General features: G+C 38.6%; 1 protein-coding gene across 6 annotated transcripts in view; it reads right to left on the bottom strand.

The window, feature by feature from the left end:
* The window catches only part of arvcfb (ARVCF delta catenin family member b), a 145,555-nt gene extending 140,060 nt beyond the window's left edge, over positions 1-5,495 (bottom strand). For 2 of the 6 annotated variants that reach the window (XM_058375047.1, XM_058375050.1), the window contains exon 1: positions 5,443-5,470. The gene's annotated coding sequence lies outside the window, so the exon portion shown is untranslated. Of the gene's footprint in view, positions 1-5,442 lie in introns of all 6 variants that reach the window. The other 4 variants (XM_058375049.1, XM_058375048.1, XM_058375052.1 and 1 more) reach the window with 3 other exon arrangements.
* Between the last annotated feature and the right edge of the window lie 1,888 nt (positions 5,496-7,383).

Genomic DNA, 7,383 nt, shown 5'->3' with positions numbered 1-7,383 from the left:
CGGGGGAGGACGGGGGTCGCGTTATACTTCCTCAAAAGATCTTTCGTGTGACGTCCGGGTAAGATCTCCGCCTCCGGACCCGGAGTGCGGTCATTACTATTCGGCGCATGGCCAGAAAGAAAGGAATAAAGCTGAAAGAAAATTAGGAAGCTTGTTCACGAGTCACGGATGTGAATTTATTCTGCCGCTGACGGAGAAAATGAAAAGGTGCGGTCAGTAATAGAATCATAGAGTCCAGAAGCGATTTGGAGGATTCTCCTGCAGCGGAGCGAGCGCCTCAGTCATTTCAGACCTGTCTTTATAGACTCCGCCCCCTGTTTATCTGAAGTGGTGTTTTCAGTGGCTCTCAGCGTTATGGACACTATATGCATAAAATAGCCATGTCTAGAGGTGTGTGATATATATATATATATATATATCTTACTCTATAATCACTCTATAATCATGGCGTCTTAGCTGCAGCTTGAAAACCGGCTGGAGTTTGGAGAGGAACGTGTACTAGGTCCTGACAGGAGCTTGTTTCACCAACATCAGTAGTTCTTCAGAATTTACTTACTGTGATACTTGATTTGATTTAATGGAGGCGTGGCTTGGCCATCAATTACACTGACACACAGAATCAAATCACAGATAATGAGCTGCTTCATGGGGACTCAAAATACACTATATTGCCAAAAGTTTTGTTCTTCAGGGTCTGGGCTTTGGGATGAATTAGTGCAGAGACTGCGAGGTCAGGCCAAAAGTTTAGAGACGTCTGCTTTTACATGCACATGAATGTAATATGGATTTGGCCCACCCTTTGCAGCTATAACAGCTTCAACTCTTCTGGGAAGACTTTCCACAAGGTTTAGGAGTGTATTTATCGGAATCTTTGACCGTTCCTCTAGAAGTACATTTGTGAGGTCAGGCACTGATGTTGGATGAGCAGGTCTGGCTCACAGTCTCCACTCTAATTCATCCCGAAGGTGTTCTATGGGGTTGAGGTCAGGACTCTGTGGAGGCCAGTCAAGTTCCTCCACACCAGACTCTGTCATCCATGTCTTTATGGACCTTGCTTTGTGCACTGGTGCACAGTCCCCAAACTGTTCCCACAAAGCATGAAATGGTCCAAAATGTCTTGGTATGAAGCTGAAGCATTAGGAGTTCCTTTCACTGGAACTAAGGGGCCGAGTCCAACCCCTGAATTCAATGATTTAGAGGGGTGTCCCAAAACTTTTGGTAATATAGTGTATCAGCAGTTTGAGCAGAAGGCTGGGGGTCAGTCAAAATGCTGCCAGTGCAAAAACAAGACTCGTAAACAAGAGAGGGGTGGGGCGACAAAACAAAAAGACCCTATCACAATAATCCAAGACATTTTTACTGTACACCGTGTGTATCACGATACACAGCTTTCCTAACAAACTGACAGAAAAAACTTTCAATTTGTACAAAAATTCTTTTTAAAAAATCTGTGAAAATAAAAACAAAACAAAAAAAAAAAGATTAGAAAAATGTTCTGCTTCTGGAACTAATAATAATAATAATAATAATAATAAATATTCCTCTATATAAATGTAATAAATATTCTTTTACATAAATATAATAAATATTCTTCTATATAAATATAACAATAAACATCTACATAAATATAATAATAAACAATCTTCTATATAAATATAATAATAAATATTCTTCTACATAAATATAATAAATATTTTTCTATATATATATATTAAACATTCTTCTATATAATAATAAATATTCTTCTATATAAATATAGATCACATTATCTCAGTAAAGTGAACTGTGACATAACTGTTAATAAAAATGGCAAAAATTTGTCATGATATAATAAATGAAGCCTCCTAAAGAAATCCAACTCAGTCATCTAGGAAAAACAAAATCAGTGTCTGTCTCTCTCTCTCTCTCTCTCTCTCTCTCCCATCAAATATTTTTATTTCTAATAGAGCACTGACACGTGAGCTCAGTAATCACGCTCGCTTCACGACTTTACATCAAGCTCCATGGCTCAAAAGATCTGAACAAAGCTGAAGGTGTTATACTGCCATTCCCAGTCTTCATCCCTGCATCATAAACACACACACACACACACACTCTTCTGAAGAAAGAAGACTACACAAGCCTGCACTTCTAACAGCGTCTGATATTGTACACCTCCATTCTCTGTTACCTTATTCTGCCCTGAATTTGACCATAAACTCTCAGGTATACCAGGAAATGAATAAAAGTGGAGCTTCCTGTAAGTCTTTTCTTACACTGGGACCAGCACTGCATCCAGTGGCTGGGTGGGAATGGCTAGCACTGGCTAGGAATCGAACCTGGGCCTTCCACATTGTAGATGAGAAACCTACCACTGAGCCACCAGTGCCCTAGACACTCTTATCCAGAGTAACTTACAATTTATCTCATTTTTATACAACTAAACAATTGAGGGTTACGGACCTTGCTCAGGGGCCCAGCAGTAGCAGCTTGGTGGACCTGGAATCATCAGATTCTGAGATAATTATGAAATAAAAAGGTCTGTTGGTACGGTTCTAACACAAGACATTAGGCAAAATGCTTAAAATACACTATTATACACTGACCAGCCATAACATCATGACTAAATATCACCTTTCTATCAGAACCAGCATTAACTTCTTCAGCAATTTGAGCAACAGTAGCTCATCTGTTGGATTAGACCACACGGGCCAGCCTTCACTCCCAATGTACATCAATGAGCCTTGGTCACCCATGACCCTGTCATCAGTTCACCACTGTTCCTTCCTTGGACTTTTGATAGATACTGACCACTGCAGACCGGGAATAGCCCACAAGAGCTGCAGTTTTGGAGATGCTCTGATCCAGTGGTCTAACTATCAGACTTTGGGCCTTGGTCAAACTCGCTCATCCTTACACTTGTCCATTTTTCCTGCTTCTAACACATCAAGTTTGAGGACAAAATGTTCACCTGCTGCCTAATATATCCCACCCACACACACACACACACACATTTTTATATATATATATATATATATATATATATACACACACACACACACACACACACACTACCAGTCAAAAGTTTGGACACACCTTTTAATTCAGTGTTTTTTGTTTAGGGATTTATTTTCTACATTCTAGAACAATCCTGGAGATTTCAAAACTATGAAATAACACACATGGACTTCAGTAATCCATATGTAATGACAACAAAAAACAGTCAGTTGTTATTTTAAGACACGAAGGTCAGGTGTTCTGGAATAGTTCTTGCAAGAACAGTACTGTCAAGTGCATTTGCAAAACCCATCAAGCACCATGATGAAACTGGCTCACATGAAGACCATCCCAGGAAAGCAAGACCAAAGCTTAAACTTACCTCTAGTGTATGTATGTATATATATATATATATACACAAACACACACACACCATTACACATTATAATTTTATATACATGCAATATCTTGATATACTCCTCAAATATGACTATTATAACTGCTAACTCTCAAGATGACTCAATATCTCAAATACTAATTTTTATCTCTTCATTATGATTTTAGATCTTGTATTTCTGACTTCGTATCAGATATTTTTTAAATTTCTCTTTCGGGTGAATAAAGTATCTATCTATCTATCTATCTATCTATCTATCTATCTATCTATCTGCTCACATCTTGACACATTAGTTAATCTCATAACTATAACTTAATATCTCACACTTATGACTTTTAAAATTAAAGAAATTCTGTATCTTATAAGCAGCATCTCACTGATGACTTTGTATCTTGTCATTAAGAATTTTTCACCTCATAATTACACTATATTGGCAAAAGTTTTGGGACACCCCTCCAAATCATTGAATTCAGGTGTTGTTTTTCAGGGGTTGGACTCGGCCCCTTAGTTCCAGTGAAAGGAACTCTTAATGCTTCAGCTGCATACCAAGACATTTTGGACAATTTCATGCTTTGTGGGAACAGTTTGGGGATGACCCCTTCCTCTTGCAACATGACTGTACACCAGTGACCAAAGCAAGGTCCATAAAGACATGGATGAGTGAGTCTGGTGTGGATGAACTTGACTGGCCTGCACAGAGTCCTGACCTCAACCTGACAGAACACCTTTGGGATGAATTAGAGCGGAGACTGAGAGCCAGACCTTCTCATCCAACATCAGTGCCTGACCTCACAAATGCACTTCTAGAGGCATGGTCAAAAATTCCCATAAACACACTCCTAAACTTGTGGAAAGCCTACCCAGAAGAGTTGAAGCTGTTATAGCTGCAAAGGGTGGGACAACTCCATATTACATTCATGTGCATGGAAAGGCAGACGTCCCAGTTTTGGAATGGCTCAAAGACAAAATGTCTTGGTATGAAGCTGAAGCATTAAGAGTTCCACAAGTTCTACAAGTTTAATTGTGGAGATTTTTCAGCACCCACATCTAATATCACAAACACCACCACACACACACACACACACACACACACAGTGAAATGAGCTGCGGGACTGAAGCAGACCCAGAAACACAAACTCCCTGGACAGGCTAGAGATGTGAAAGAGCTGAATAGTTGTGATGCAAAAGGTATTAAATGTGAGGAAACCTGTGTGTGTGTGTGTATATATATATAAACAGCCTGTATTTCAATTAAATAGATCTGTTTTAAACTGCAGATAGCTTTCATATAGAAAAATGTGGCTTTCCATCCAGCGGCTTTTAATTCTGCAACTTCCTAATGAAATGACTTCAGTCCTGTGGGATAAATAACCACAGCTAGTCATGTTGATGGGGAGGAAAAAAGCACAGCCATTATCTATCTCTCTAACTCTCTCTCTCTCACACACACACACACACACACACACGCACACACACGAGATTGTGGTTTACTATGGCAACAAGATGCACCTGACCGCGCGCGAGTTAAAGGGAAGCAACAACAACAACACAACACACATTAGACTGAAATGAAGGGCTGCGTCCCAATCCACACCACTAATTAATATGTCACAACAGGGCGCGAGCTATGGTTACTATGGCAACCCAGCACGTACTATGCGGCAGTATGGTCTATACTGTACTCCAGCGTGCTATTCTGGCACACTATACGGTGCGGATTAAGACGCGGCCATAATGAACGCTTTTAGTAACCAGCTCCCTTTATTCGAGCTGATTATTCACATAAAGGTTGCAGTTTTAGTCGATAAAACAACAACAACAACAAACACAGCCTGTTTATCTTTCCCATTTGGTGAAGATGTATCCAAGCTAATAGCCAGCGCGAGCACAGCGCGTGCACAGATTCGCGCGACCAAAAACGCACGAGTGAACGACGTTTATCCTATTTTCTTTATCGCCGTTAAAGAGTTACAGCGCGACATTTCCACATGTTTTACGCGACGTTTCGGCTTTTTATAATTTATTTATTTAAACGACAGGATTTGAACCTGAGCAGGATTTTATCTTACCTTACTCTGCGCTGCCGGGTGACAGATGACAGCGGTGTGAGCGCGCGCGCGCGTCAACGCGAGCCCCGTGCGTAAACTTGCGCGCGCGTAGTGTAACATAACGGTCAGCTGGTAGCTCGCGCGCGGTTTACGCTTATAAAAATACACAAACAATCAATTATTAAAACAATTAAATAACACAAAAAAGAACACTGATTTTGCCTTAAAATCTATGTATAAATATTTAGCGTGTTTAAATGTACAGAAAGAGTGTATTTTATTATATCAATGCTCTCGAGACGGTTTTCCAAGTCCAAATCTAAGCATTAAAGCTAAGGAGGAAAGGTTTTCACTCTATAAAATATATATTTAATGTAAAAGTCTAGTCAAGTCTATACTTCTATTGTAAACCTGTTAAAAGTCTTAGAAATCATACACCCGAAAGGAAATATACCTACTGGTTTCCATTACACATGTTCTAATGGTTTTTAATGGACTCTTCCCATTAGAAATCTAAAATATTTTCCATTCAGTTTAAACTGATTTATTCAATTTTTCTAGTTCAATTCGGCTAAACAAAAATGACACACACATTTGGTCCAGCATCATCAGACTTTTAAATCTTTTATATAATCACCAAACAGCCACGAAACCAGTCTCGGGTCACGTGCTATCCCATTAGGACGCGTTACGTAATGACTTCACGTGACGATTCTTAAAACAGTTTGGGCAAATCCACAAAAAGAAACACATCTTTTTAATGGGAGATTTAAAGCCCTTTACTTACACATGGTGCATCTACACAACGTTTGCTGGGTAATAATTGTTTTAATATTTAGCATTTTTATGAATATGGAAGTGATGCACTTATTAAAAACAAGAAAATGCAAATCAGTGAAGTGAATAATACTTTAGGGGAGAAAAAGCACTTATTTTTTTCTAGCCTTAAACACCATGATAAAATATTTCCTACAAAAACTCCCAATGCAGACCTGCATGTTTACACTCTTACCTGATTGTCTAGCTGTTCGATTGACTCTCTCAGGTGTGCTCCATTATTAATAAACAGCCACAAAAACTGTCAGGATAAAGCTCGTATAATTGTAAGTCCTTGTTTTTGGTGTGTTATTTTTATTTATTTATTTATTTATTTTTACAATAATAACAGGATTAAAGCTTCTGAAACACCCTTACAGCTTGAACGGCCTATGGAGAAAACCAAGCCCCGCCTCCATCATTACACACTGATCCGCTATTTGCTCACTTAATGATGCAGCAGCACCTCATTGGCTGATTGAGCTGCCAATCAAACAGAGAAGCGAGTCAATCTAACCCCACGGAGTCGGGTGGAAATCCTCTCCTCTTTTACCCTCCTCAGTGAAAAAGGAAACTTACATCTCTTAAAGCTCTTAAAGCTTTTTCGCACTCCTAGAGTAAAGAGTAATGAATGAATGAATAAATAAATAAATAATAGATAGCAAAGAGTAATCAATAAATAATAAATAAATTCCCCACACCTCTTAAAGTACACATTTATGTTATAAACACAATCAGACTCCTCACAGTAGGCTGACTGAGCACGTTTTATTAAATTAGTTAAAGAATATTTTTAAGTTAATATTATTTATACATTTATAAGGTCAAATCTAAATGACCGACTGTACAGTCTGACCAATCAGAGACGAGGATATCTCAAGCCTGCCTCCAGAACGTGTTGCCAGATAGCATAAATCCCTCACTGCCATTGTTATAAGGAAAATAATATGATGCGTCTTATACGGTAACAGTAATTACGCTTCATTACGTCACCTTGTTGTTGATGAATTTCCCATAACATCATGGCACGAGGATTGTTATATTTGGACATGTTAAAATGTATCGTTATAAACTATGTAAATATCTCTAATAAAATGGTAAAACAATATAATGATAATATATGTACATTCATGTAAACAATGCATT

This window comes from Hemibagrus wyckioides, linkage group LG22 (assembly GCF_019097595.1).
Source record: "Hemibagrus wyckioides isolate EC202008001 linkage group LG22, SWU_Hwy_1.0, whole genome shotgun sequence".
NCBI lineage: Eukaryota > Metazoa > Chordata > Actinopteri > Siluriformes > Bagridae > Hemibagrus > Hemibagrus wyckioides.
The sequence above is the reverse complement of the archived record's forward strand: the minus strand, read 5'-3'. Positions and strand labels throughout refer to the sequence as shown.